This window comes from Pinus tabuliformis, chromosome 1_1 (assembly GCF_031772625.1).
Source record: "Pinus tabuliformis cultivar Carrire ecotype Pingquan chromosome 1_1, CPIR1, whole genome shotgun sequence".
Taxonomy (NCBI): Eukaryota; Viridiplantae; Streptophyta; class Pinopsida; order Pinales; family Pinaceae; genus Pinus; species Pinus tabuliformis.
The window spans coordinates 961,502,770-961,517,262 of NC_142297.1; the positions used below are offsets into that span (position 1 = coordinate 961,502,770).

At 37.6% G+C, this 14,493-nt stretch overlaps 1 pseudogene across 1 annotated transcript in view; it reads left to right on the top strand.

The window, feature by feature from the left end:
* LOC149217682 (protein NUCLEAR FUSION DEFECTIVE 4-like) overlaps nt 1–14,210 on the top strand; it is a 283,964-nt pseudogene extending 269,754 nt beyond the window's left edge. Inside the window, exons 17-19 of the transcript XR_016250688.1 lie at nt 10,772–10,875; nt 13,417–13,546; nt 13,725–14,210. The product of XR_016250688.1 is annotated as a protein NUCLEAR FUSION DEFECTIVE 4-like (transcript). The remainder of the gene's footprint in view (nt 1–10,771; nt 10,876–13,416; nt 13,547–13,724) is intronic.
* Nucleotides 14,211–14,493: the final 283 nt, after the last annotated feature.

Genomic DNA, 14,493 nt, shown 5'->3' on the forward strand with positions numbered 1-14,493 from the left:
TAAGCAAAAAGCAGGCCTCCGTCTCATTGTCTATTGCTAGAGTTGAATACATAGTAGCTGCAACATGTTGCACTCAAATACTATGGATGAAGCAACCACTTCAAGACATGAAGGTGATGTATGATGAACCTATTCCCATCAAATGTGATAATACCATTGCTATAAGTATTCTTCATTCAAACCAAACATATTGCCATCAAGTATCACTTTTTTTTGAGAACATGTAGTTGATCACATTGTAAAATTGGAACATATATGAACTAAGGAACAAATAGTTGATATATTCACCAAGTCACTTGCAAGAGAGCCCTTTGAATACTTACGACACAATTTGGGAGTGGTGTCTTCTGTGAAAAGTTTTGAAGCTAACAAACCAGAAATCCTATTGCAATAAACTGATTCACATTACCTACTTGAGTTCTTTAGTTTAACAAGTTATTTTCAGAAATATTCAGAAAATATTAATGCAAATACACTACAGCCTACACCAATATACAGATCAAGCACTGAAAAATAAATGAGACAATCACACAAAGGACACACATATTTTTGGACTAAACGTCTCCAGAAAAACGCAATGCGGGAAAACCGGTGCAACAACTATGAGGGTTTTCTATTATTAAGCAGTAGTTTTGAATACAAATGCTGGTTTCCCTCTCGGCAAACCAGTGACAAAGAAATACAATGGCGGAAAACCTGAGTGAGTTTTACCTCACTTCACCTGGCAGATTCCGGCTGATCCGACAACAAAACTGGCTAGCCCTGGCTACAATTGCGCTGCCTCTTCGCAGTAATTGCGTGGGCTTGCGTGGAGCTCTCTAACGCTTTACGTCAGCTCTATTGCCCACTGTGTCAGCTTTCCTGGCTGTTCCGGCAGTTCACGACAGTTCCAGCTTCTTGTGTGGAAGGCAACTTTCTCCCTTTGTGTTGGCCCTTCTGGCTTTGCGTCAAGGCTGCGTGGGCCTAGACTGGCCTAGCATCAGCTCTCATGGCTACTGCTATGCCCCCCCAAGCTTCTCTCCACCTCTCTGTTAGTATTCCTGAACTATCCCTGCCCCTCAGCTGCAAGATCTCCCCAATCGATTTTCCTCCTGAGAACTTCTCACCTCAGAAAATTAATTTCTTGAATCTCTCCATGTGTTTTCTCCAACTGACCCCAAGCCTCCATTTATACCTTTCCCGTTGAGAAATCAACGGCCGTGATCTAATCTCTAATCAAAGGCTAATGTTAAATTAGACTTGGTCCTGTCTCTTAGAAGCTTCTCACCCATATTTTCATTAATACCAATTAATATTTTAATTTTCCTAAGTTTAGACTTAGGAACCCCATTAAAAATATTAATTATTTTAATAAAATACAATCTGGGTGGAATTTCACCAAATGATTTCTGGGTCTTGGAGATCTCGTGTGTTCTAGCCCCTCCACAAAATTTCGGAGCTAGAGCACATCCGATGCTACCTAAAAATCAACATCTTCCTCATCTCTTCACTAATCTCTTTTGAAAGAGGGCAACTGGTTTAAATTAATCAAGGATCGTTGTATGATTAAAATACCAAAGATAAGTAGGGAAATCAAATCGAGAGTCTCAAGATGAGTAGGAACAATACAAGGTTAGTGAGAGCAATAGATGATTATGTCCAAGGGGAGAGTGATTAGCGTGTAATTTCTTAGAAGCAAAGCAAAAGAGTGAGCAAAAAGCAACACTAGATCATGGCTACAACATAAATGGCAACATTAACATTGGGAGTATCCACAGTCACATGAGAAGAAACAATGATTAGCCATTGGCTTACTACAAGCAAAGAGTGATTAGCCTCAGAGTGCCAAGAATTGGATGAACAATCAAGAGAGACAATGTATGTTTAGGGGGAACATGTAGTTACAACAACAATTATCAGTGACCTATTATATTTTCTCAAGGGGAGAATGGTTAGATTAGACCCTTTTCCATTGATGTCGAAAGGGGAGAATTAACAAACATTGGAGAACAAGGGGAAGAATGAGCAGAAATTGGAAAATGAGCAAATGTTAAATAACTTACTAGCAGGAGTACTGCCATGCAGTATTGCCATCAATGACTTGCAATGTTAACTGTTCACATCAAATGCCAAAGGGGGGGATTGTTGGAAAAAATGTTGCTATTGATGTCAAAGGAGTATCAAGCTCAAGGGGAACTTGTTGGTTGTCATTGATGTAAAAAAATAACTAATGTGTGTTTGATGATCACTGATCTAATGGCTTAGCTTTGAAGGCATCTTGGTTGCAATGGATGGCCCATCTTTGAAGGAATTTTGGTTGTGGTGGATCAACTCAAATACTCCTACAAAGTGCATAATTAGATAGCCCTCTGGCAGACCTTCCCAATGGTATATGGCACTTAGAAAATCTCCTAAGGATCAAGGAGAAAAGGCCTTTCGAAGTTGGGCAGTCAATTGTAGCAGAAGAAAGTAGTAAGGATCGGGCCTAGATCCTTGAATTGCTTTGGACTGGGATAGTTGGGCCATTTGGGGTACATGCAAAGAAAAGTTCTCGACCAGGACCAAAGGTATAAATTTCAAGTTATTTTTTTAATATTTCAATGTAATTTGGGGTTTGACCTCAAAACTTATAAAAGGAAAAATTGAAAGCAATTTTCACCCAAACTCGAACCTCTTCCCTTCGTATAGATTTGATCACATGACAGAGTTGATGTGGCGTACAATTGACATGTGGTAAAGAGATTTGGAGTTTTTGGGTGGCCAAGTGGGCTAAATCCATATGACATGTGGCATCACTTAGAGGGCACCATGTGGCATGATGATGTCATCATGACATAAGAAGTGTTGTTAGCTGGCGATGTGGAATAGTGTTGGGAGTTGTGCCAATAGGCTGTGTTTTGAAGTGATTTCCTATATTATAGAATTCTTGGGATTCTATGGTTATAATAGTGGGGCCCAAAACAAGAAGTTGTTCGTGAGTTCAGGCATTCGGTTGATTTGCTTGAGCACAACAACGAAGAAAGGATGAACTCGAATAGGAGCGTAATCGCGTCGTGGTAAAGGAATTGGTCACTGTGCTGTCACATTGTAAAGATGCTAGTCTCCAGGAGCATAAACAGTAAGAAATTTGGCACCAGAGTCAGTTATGGAAAACTAAAGGATTTTTTGCATAGTTAGATAGTGTGGATTGTGTTGAACAGGGAAGGGAATATGTTAGCTGAGATGTCATGGATGTCGAGCATAACAATAGAATGTATAAAGAAGGCTAAAAGTTGTTGAGTTGAGAAAGTGTTGAGAGTTGAGAAAACTGAAAGCTGAGAAGGCCAAGTGATTGAGAAGACTAAGCACTTGAGAAGGTCGAGAGTTGAGGCATTTGAGAAGGCCAAGATTGATATAAAATTGATGCTTCAAGTTGTAATGAAGATTTCCATTTTGCTTGTATTCTAAAACAATAGGGAGTGTGAAAGGCAAAGAGCAATCACAAAAAGAGTGCGACAAAGCTGTTAAATGGCAAGAGTTTGAAGCATAAAAAGAACAAAAGGACAAAAACAAAGGCTTTTGGAGGAAAATGGGTCAAAACTGAAGTTGTTGTAAAGAAAAGTACAAAAGATAAGAAGAAAGAGAGTGTTGTTGAAACGAGATCGTAAGAATGTTTTTGAACAAATATTTGACTCATTTATCAGGGGATTGGTGTCTCCTTTAGGTAGGTGCCTAAAAAAGATCAGCAAGTTGGTGCCTGTGAGTAGTGGGAGTTGGTGCTTTCCAGCAAGTGGGTGTTTGCAAATAAAAGAGAGGTTGGAGCCTCCTGTACGTTGTTGCCTATTACCCGCCAAAAGGTGCAGACCCCTAAGAGAGCTTCTTTCGTAGTCATCAGCTGACAACCAACAACCCTTGAAAGCCACCTCATAATCGATGTGATGTGCTATTTTATCTTCGTTCCCTGCTTTAGTTGTATGTTTCTTTGCGCATCTGTTGAGAGCATATGTTAGAAGGCAGACAATCCAACCCAAAAGGTATGCTTTTCATTGTGCAGTTGGGTGCTTATGCTTGTTTTTCATTAGGCATTTTGGGCATGGATTATTGGATAACTTGGAAGAAGCAAGGGATTTGATTGTGGTTTTGTTCCCTCACCTTAAATGGGGGGGTTAATCCTCAATCCTAGTCCTATGGGATCTCCCCTATAAGCTAATGGCTTTAGGATGGGAACTGTTTGGGAAGCCCCGATTTTGGTAGTGTGGTCCTGTTTTCCAATTCTACATATTTCACTCCCCTCCATACATTACAAGCCCTACTTCATCATTTTCCTTCTTTGGGTCCACAAGGCACTGGCACAACCCCCTTCCCTTGTCCACGTTAGGGTTGTGGGGGAAAGACTCCCCCCCTTCAAATTACTCTCAGATTGCGCTCCAAGCGGGAGCGAATCTGGAGATACTCGGGAGTGTGCTCCTGAAATTCGCTCCCATCGTGCTCCCACAAAAAAAAATTTGCTCCCTGGATTTTTTCACAAAATTTTTGTCACAAAGATGTTCCAAACGCAATTTTCTTTTAAAGAAACACGATTTTTTGAGTAGGGTTGTGTAATATTCAAGCTTATGGCCCTAATATTGATACACAATTCATGGTAATGTTAAATTCTTAAAGTAAAAGTGACATTCTTCGTTATCTTTCATTTTCATCCTTTTACTTAAATTTTTAACATTACCATGAAATGGCTCAGGATGTTTGAGAGTGTTTCCAACCTCATTGGATTTCATAAGGAGAAAGTAGAATTTTAGATCTCACTCAAAATCTAGCAGACTTGTAAGTTTTTTAGGATTTCAGGATTGGGGGGATTGCAATGTTTCCATTGGATTTTGTCATGTACAAGGGTATGGGACTCATATTTAGTCAAGAGCACCAACCCCTCTATGTACCTTCATGTTAGTGACATTAGTTATCAAACTCCTCTATCATGACCCTACTAAAAATGTACCCATCACTCAAACAAAATCTTGACTTGACATGCTACTTTTTTTCTATCTTATGTTAATTTCTTAGAAGGTGATATTAATGACAAAGATCCCAAGATAGTTAATGATTTTGATGATATGTAGCTGTTTGTTGTAGCATGATTTTTTTGGATGCTAGAGGCCATCTAGAGCCTATTTTTTGATGTATTTTTAGTTCAGAGATGGATTACACTCAATGCTATTTTGGTTATGTGCAACCTTACATGCTATATAAATGAGAACTTGTAACTTGTGGACGTGGTTGATGAAGATTGTAATTTCTAGATGATTGATGTTATATGGTGTAATCCATGTTTTTATGCTTTTTTATATCTAATTCACTATTCTACATGATTACATTGACATATATGCATCAAAATATATAAAAATATATATTATATAAAAATTCGCTCCTGATTCGCTCCCAAACCAAGAGATTTTGAAAAGGTCACTCGCCACTTATGCTCTTGCTTCCAAGTAACCTTGGTCCACATATTTGGGTCGAGCCTAGAAATGTTGCGTCGAAGGTTGATGCAACTAAAAGAAAGTTAAAAATATATCATGGCCATAAGCAAGAAACAAAATGAAAAAGAATATTATAAAATGCAAAAGATATTCGGGACATTAACTATAGCACATGGGCAAAAGCCAAACATGAGCTCTACCCCTTATCATTATGGCCATCACCCTAGTTCTTGGGTTCCATGAGTGCTCCTCACATCATTAAAGGAACCCATACATGTCCCAACCCTTGGTGGGTGATGAACTGCTCACCTTAGGGGGGTAGTAATTGCTTTATATCATTCACAACATGCTCTCATTTCTTGGAGCCTCGAGCAATAATACTTAAGAAAAATCAAGAAAAGGCAAAGGGAAAATATAGAGGAGTGGAAAAACCAAGGCTGGAAATGTTGCCTCGAAGGTTGATGCAACTAAAAGAAAGTTAAAAGCATATCATGGCCACAAGCAAGAAACAAAATAAAAAGAATATTATAAAATGCAAAAGATAGACAGGACATTAAATATAGAAGATGGGCAAAAGCCAAACATGAGCTTTACCCCTTATCATTACGACCATCACCCTAGTTCTTGGGGTCCATGAGTGCCCCTCACATCATTAAAGGAACCCATGCATGTCCCAACCCTTGGTGGGCGATGAACTGCCCCACCTTAAGGGGGTAATAATTGCTTTATATCATTCACAACATGCTCTCATTTCTTGGAGCCCCAAGTAATAATACAAAAGAAAAATCAAGAAAAGGTAAAGGGAAAATATAGAGGGGTGGAAAAACAAAGGCTGGGGTAACTAATGTATCCATGCTTGCTCTCTCCTACATCTATATACCCAATATGTACATCCCTCATTATTGCTATCCTTATACCCATGTCATTTGGCCTTGAGAGCCCCATTTCCCCATCCATTTCATCATCATTCACACGTCACCTATTAATTAAAGGATGTGCAAGGGACTTTCCTTTCCCTTTGGGGGCTGGGAACACCTAATAGGGTTTTTTAATCACTCCTTTAGGGAGGTAACACTATTACGAGATTAAAGCCCCAAATTTGGAAGAGAAGCCCCATATGAAGTCTTAATGCGCCCTTGATTAACAAGCTTGGTTCACTTAGATGCACTAATGAATTATTGTACTTGATGGTGAGGATGCAACACTGGACATTATATGTGATTTGCAGGTGGTTTCATCATGGGTTGGGCAACTTAACTGGGGCCCAAGTCCACTAGAGGAGCATATGACACCCTCCGGGTGAAGTGTTGAGAGCCATGGGACTCCTATACTTGCAAAGCATCATTACTTCACTCCATGGGCACCTACAATACCATAGTAGTCTGCACTTTACCCCATATTATTCATAAGATAATGCACTTGGACCAACATGCCCCCAACCGACTTAGTAGGGCTAGCACCATCCTCTGAGCCCTTGATGATTGTAGCAGATACAGGCTATTCTTCCATGAGGAGACCCATGAGACCCATTTTGTGCCCCAAACACAAAACTAGGGTCCACTTGTCGATTTGCATGGATGTTTAGGGGCCCACCCCCAGTAGATTATTTATGGAGCCTCTTGACTCATTCTAGCACAGAGAGAGCTCAATGCATGCCTCCAAGAGGCCCACACAGTGATGACTTCAAGATTTTGACCCAATTAGGGATTTATCTTTATGATTTTTCATTAGCTGTGGTTGGCTTGTAACCACAACTAGTTTTTCCCTCCATTTGACAACTAATAAGGGGCTTATGGGCTAAATTAGGCTTGCCAGATCATATATAAATAAATGAGAGCTCATTTGAGCTTATCATCATCATCACACCTGGATTGGATCTCTTGAAAAGAACTCACACTAGTTTCTTTGGCTATTGGAGAATCTTTTGGAATGCATTTTGACATTTGGAGCTAATTCACATTTCTTTTTTGGAGTTATTTCTAGGATCTTGGATAGATATATCGTATGTCACCATGTAAGTGCTTGATGTTGATGGAATTTTTCTCTTGAATTTGCCTAATGTATGGAATTGTTGCTTCTAGAATGTGTTAATTGTGCCCTAATTATTGAAAATTAATTCTGGAACGCTTTCTAATTGGGTATTGCATATGTTATTCAATGTATGGCATGTAATGAATGTTCCTAGTGGAGGAAATTCTTGAACTCTCCATGAAATTCCATTATCTTTGAAGTGGGTAAATGCTTAAACGTGGTACCTAGGGCATCATTTTTAAGCCTCCTTAGAGACAATTTAGCTCATCTTGAACATCCTAAGACTCCATATGCCCAAAGGACAAGGCACTAATCCAAGTCCTTGGTGGTCATCTCTACTTTTCATCCATAATTTTTCCTCTTAAAATTTGGTCCTTTTAAGGCTAGGGCAAAAATTTAGGGCTTGCAGCAAAATTTTCGGGGAGATACTTTTCAAGAATTCAAGTGCCTAAACATCAAAATTAGGGCCTAGGCTACCTATGCTCTAAGTTTGGTGGGCATCTGCTTGAGTTTCACCCATAAAATCCTTTTCCCTAGGTGTTGCTCTAAGAGGGAAACCCTAGTTTCTTCTCCCTCATCTTGAGGACTTCTTTGAAGGTTTTATGAGCTTAATATTTGTTAAAGTAATCATAAGAAGCCTTTTCTCTCGAGCCTTGACCTTGTGAATACCTATTACCATAAAAAATTTCAAAACCCTAGGTCTTGTGCTAGGCTTTTGTTAGAGACCAATTTTCTTCTTTGAAGCCTTGTAACTTTATTGAGCCTCTCTTTTGAATGAGCTCTAGCTCCATCACCTTGTACCTTCAACCCTAGAATTTCTATTATAGGTGATCATAATCATATCGGGATTCCTCCCATCAGTGAAAGTCCATAAAGAGCAGAAGACTTTGGCTGTGGTGAGTCGGTGACACTGGGCCATTGTCCCATTGTTAGCACTTAGTCCAACTCTTTCTCTTGTAGGATTTCCCTCTTCAAGGCCTGTTAGATTTTGTGGTAACACTGCCTACATATATGATGTAAAAAAGTTTGGTGCTTGCATTTACATCTAAACAAAGACATTGGTGGTTTTCTCCCTTTATGGGTTTCCACATATATACGGTGTCTCTATGTCTTGCTCATGTGTTTGAAGTTGATAGTATTGCCTCGTATTGATTTCATGATTAATTGCCAAATATTTAAATAACTCTGCTCATTGTTAAAGAAATTGGCTAATAATTGTTAAAAGTTGAATTTAGGATTCTGTGATCCATGTCAAGATTAAGATAATTCTTTCTTTATTAAATTAAATAACCATTGATTGGTCTGTTGCCCCTTTTCCCTGTGTCAAGTTAAGCTAGCCATTCCCTCGTCTAATATAGTCGTTAGGTGGTCAATCTAGCCATTACCTGGTCAATAATTATCGCTATTGGAGGCTCTGCTCTAACTATTTAACTGCATTCTAGATCTGATCATTCAACTTGTCCTGATGATGAACCACACTGGTTGGTTCGAAACGCATCGACAAATATTCTATCATGTGATTTTAGTTGAAGAATTATCTTAATTGTTAAAAGCTTTAAAATATCGATTCACACCCCCCTCTTAGTATTTTCCTAGTTTTCAACAAAGAGCTAAATCACTCTTGTAACCAGTATCTTGGATTCATTCTGGTAAAAGATAAGTACTTGTCCATTTTATATTATTGTTACTTAATCTTGAATTATGTTTAAAATTTGAATTTTGTGCATGAGATCTTATATGAATCATCATGAAAAGGAACGTGGGCATGTGTTGATCTGCTGTCCATGGTTAAATGGTTTGTTGAGAACTCTAGGACATCAGACTTAGGTGTTCTCTTGATTAGTAATTGCTTGTGAGTATCTTTTATTTCATTACATTAGGATATTCTCTTTGCTTGTACACTTGACCGAACCTTTTTACTGAGACAATCTTCTGCATTCCATCCGAACTAGTCACTGTGCTCATCCACCCGAAATTCAGAGGGATCCGAATTCCCTTAACTATGATTTTGTCCAAACTGTTCACTGTACCTTCTTGTCGTATCTATCCACCCAAAACAGAGATCTGAACTTACTTGATGATTGTAATAGAGGTCGAACTTATCTTCACTGCCACTGCCCTTATGAACCACAGAGAGATTTCCGAATTTCTCACTGTAATTGCCATCCGAAAATCTCAGAGATATTCTCGGATTTCTCTGTCTAAAATGCGAAGAGCCTGCACTTGTATATATAGTAGTTCATCCTATAAATAAGCTGACATGTTCATCTGAAGGGGTGTCTTTATTTGGAGAGCCGACATGAATTCTTCACTTCATTTGGAGGCCGACTTCAATAAGGGGACTTGTGCTTGTCATTGGAGGACTTTATAGACATATATATATATTTGACACATGCTCAAGAAGAGCTCTTCATACATGACATTGACTCTTTGACTCTAATGATAAATCCTAAGGCTTTCAATGGGAGCCACTAACAAATAAAATCTCTTGCTCATGAAACCCATGAAGCAAGCCTTACAATAATAATTTTATTTTCTTCTTTACATCATTTACAAAATTCACAATTACATGTCATTATGAAGACCGAACCTAGTTACACTTTTCAACAAATATCATATACATTTATTGAAGAAATCTTTTTCTGTTATGAATTTTATAGAAAGGCTGAAAATAGGGATGAATAGTGAATATACTGTGTTTGAATGAGTGTTCTTTTTCATGCATTATAATTGTGCATTTAGTTGCATTAGCAGTTGATTTGTCTGCACTGTGATGTTGGTGGACACCCATTTCCATCCCCAGTTGGATCTCTGACTGGTTAATGAGGTGCATTCGAAATGTGATAAGTGGTTACTTGGCTAGCTGCCATCTTGGAGACAATAGGCGGGTATGCTGCAAAATAGCAGTTCCTATGTTGTATAAATATGCAACTGTCTGCATTTTATTCCTTTTTATTCTGACTATTTTAATTTTTAGATTTCTACACAAGCAAATCATATTGCTGAATTAGGACTTTGTTTAAGGACATTTGTGACTTCAAATTCACATATTACATCCTTCGAATTTGATGTTCTTTAGGAAGTACTAACACAAGTAATGATTATGATATTGAGTAGCCTTTTCTAATCTATGCTAGTAACTATGAGCAAAGCAATCAAATGTAGAACACAAAGCCAAGGATATGAAACTGGGAAACTTATTCATAAGTTATAACCAACTATCAAAATAAATGGTAGCATTTTGGTTCTTATTATCAAGTATCTAGCATTGTTATAATAGCTCAGATTGTGATTGGAACATTTTGCAGGTATGCTTCTGATTTTCTCGTGAGGAGTGGGTATCCCCGCCCATTATGTCTGCTGATCACTCAAATCATAATGACATTATCTTGTATACTTCTTGCTACTGGGGGTACTCTCTTCCTCTCTTTTATCCCTTTTTGGTAGACGATTGTGAAATAAAAATAACCAGTTGTTTACATCTGTGTCAAGAAAGTGACAAGATGTTTGTCTTCGCTGGGTCTGCAAGCTGCTCTTTTCGATTTCAAGTTGAAATGTATCAATAACAACTTACATTAAGCATAAAGAAGCTAGTGATTTCTTTTAAGATGTTCTTGTTATATTGAAAGTCAATGTCTACATAAAATCTTTATAGAACTTACCTGATGAATCCAGGCCAGTCAGTCAAGATAAGGAAGAGATACCATCATTGCAAGACACCAATGTAGAGAGGAAGTAAATAATGTTTGTTCTTTGAGGTTGCCAAGTCTAATTCTTGAACACCATTTGTCTCCATTTTTTCCATATTTCTTCCTTTAGATGCCATTGGCCATTCTTTTGATGCTGTTTTTAACAAGCAAACCCTAAAATCCAAAACTGTAAACAAACCTAAATCCTAAATTCTTTTCTAATATTTGAGGTATTGCGTGCAAATACCTCCCCTCCCCTTCCCAAAACCAAAATTTATTTGGTTTTGTAAAATAAAGTTTAACTGCGATACAAAAATGGATATTATCATACGACTATTCTAGTGAATCCCCTGAACCTTGCGGAAAGATAGGTTTCCTGGTAAACTTGGCTTCCCATTTAGCAACATATAAAATGTAATAATGTGTTTAAGGATCGATATCTATGCATACAGGGTTCTCTGTTCTATTCTGGTGGACCTATTCGGCACCTTCTCTTTTCCATTCTTTATATGCGCACATGAGTGTAGTACAAACGAATCATTGGAAATGGAGTATCTTGCCAAATGCCTCAGTTTGGTCTTCTAGTCAAGGATCCATATCCACGAGTACAAGGTTCTCTGTTCTAAACAGTGTTACCAGGATTGTGGTTAATTTTTCTTTTATAGTCAATTTCTATTAAAAATTTGTTTTTTTGACTATTTTTCAAAATTTTCCAGTCTTTTATTTGGATTCTTGTCGAGTTATTTTCATACATGCTTTTTGCAACATTGGTTCTAACTTCTAAGGTTATCTGTTCTTAAAACAATGACTTCACCCTCAGGGTGGATGAGTGGCCTTTGGGTATCAAATGCTCACAGCAAATGGCTCCAGATAGGAGCTCAGGATCTTATTAGGAAACTCAGCTTCCTTGAAGAGCAGCAAGCAGAAAAAATGTGTGAATTTCAGAAAGAATGAGAGAAGCAACCCTAGTGAGGTGTCTTCTTGCCTTTCTATAGTCATAGTGGCACGTTACAAGCTTCTTTGCACATTATCTTTAGTAGTGAATAGAAGTTTTGTTTTGGTCCTAAATTCCTGATCTGCTCTCTGTTTTTCAGTTGTCGGTGCATGTTTTTAGGAGAGTGTTGCATATTCTCTGATAGAATGAGTCTATTTCATTGATAGCTTATCTTTTATTGTACTTGGTAGGTCAGCTTCACTAGTATGTCTGCAAAAAACATTGTTAATTCTTCTGGATGCTAATTAGATATTTCCAGCTTGTCTTCCATTTTTATTTTTGTATCTTTTTGAAAATGTGCAGATATCACATATAAGATTAGGTGAGATTTTAGTAATTGATTGACCACAATAAGTAGGTCTTTGGGACTCAAAAGTACAGCTAGTGTAAATATACAGTGGGAGTGCAGAAGAAACTCCTATCACACAGTGTATGGAGTAGTGATTAATTGAGTTGTCATAGATCTGGTATGAACTTTGGATGCACGTTGCCACAGATAGAGTACCAATCAGTGCATCTGGAACATTTGAAAGTCCTTCTGCTGTTTCAACATTCATGTTCATATTCTTGTGCTTAATTTGTGTGCATTCTTAAATCAATGGGATAAATTATGAAATAATATAAGCATTTTCTCTATTTTTCTGTTGCTGGGGCATGTGTTTAGGAGAGTGTTTCATATTCTCCAATAGAATGAGCTTATTTTGTTGATAGTCTATCTTTTATTGTACCTGGTAGGTCAACTTCAATATTGTGTCAGCCAAAAAAAATGTTAATTCATTTGGATGCCAATTAGATACTTCCAACTTGCCTTACGTTTTTATTTTTGCATGTTTGAAAACATTCAGATGTCATGTATAAGATGAGAATTTTAATAATGTTAAGTGAATGACAACAATAAGTAGGTCAATGGGACTCAGAATACAGTGAGTGTAAAGTTTAAATATACAGTGAGAGTGCAAAAGAAACTCCTATCGCAGTGTATGAAGTTGCCATTAATTGACTAGTCATAGATCTGGCATGAACCTTGGATGCAAGTTGCTACAGATGAGTAACAAAACAGTGCATCTGGACATCCAAAATTCAGTTTGCTGTTTCAACTTTCATACCCATATTCTGTGTTTAATTTGTGTGCATTCTGAGTAGAGTAACTTATGAAAGATTACAAGTAATTTGATTTTGTTTTCTTGAACTGAAAGATATTTCTAACATTATAGGTACTCAGGATTTTTCAGAAACTTGAGCATCTTTAAGATTGTTTTCATGTATGCAGATGTCTTTTTTCTTTACATTGGTTCTGCCCTTATTGGTATGGCATATGGCGCATACTGGACTCTGTCCCCAGCTGTTCTATCAGAAATATTTGGAATGAAGTCCTTTGCAATACTGTACAAGATAATTGGGTAAGGTTTCACATGATCTTGAACCCTGATTCTAATGCTATGAGTTTTGAAGATACTGTTGAATTTTTGCCAATGTCTATTCATATTTCTCTGAGAATATAAAATATTGTTTATGCCATGGACATCATTATAGATAAAAGTTGAAACTTCTAATAGTATCAAATCAAACACTCTGCAGGATATGTCCAACCATTGGTTCATATGTACTTTCTGCAAAGATTCTAGGAGTTCTTTATGACAAACAGGCTGCTTTGTATCATCACAATACTACAGAGGAGACTATGCAGGGAGAGGTGAATGCATGCTATGGTCAGCAATGCTTTGGTTCTGCTTTGCTTTATCTTTCTGTGATTTGCTTCATTGGTGGTTTGGCCTGCCTATGGTTGATAAAACGTACCAATAGGTTGTATAGTAGAAGATATCAGCTTCTTCAGCAAACTGAAAGTAGCTAGTTTTGTTTATCATTAACCTCACATGCAAGGCGTAGTTGTAACCTGTTTTAACCTATGCCTTCTATGAATATGATTATGGGTATTTAACCTATGCCTCTCATGAATATGAGCATGGGTTTGCTAAACTTTAAAAGCACACATATTTTGACATGTTTTTGGACAATATAGGGGTGTTCTAACATGTTTTTAGGAAGTTAGGCCAAATTTTGCTTAATTTTCTTTGCGGAGTTTAATGGAGTTTATTTATTTGATATTTTTTCCAAATCTCATTGTTGTCATATTTGTTCACAAACATGAACTATATGTTTTAAGTTACATCTTTATCCTGAGTGTGGATATCAATGATAAATGATAGATTCTCATCCTGCAATGGCCAAAAATAGAGTGCTGAATCTATTGGTATGCAATGAAGGCACACACTTTGGGTCCAATGGGATCTTCTAGTAACTTTTCAGAATGGGGATTTTTGAATGACAACTTTAGCAGTGGATAAAC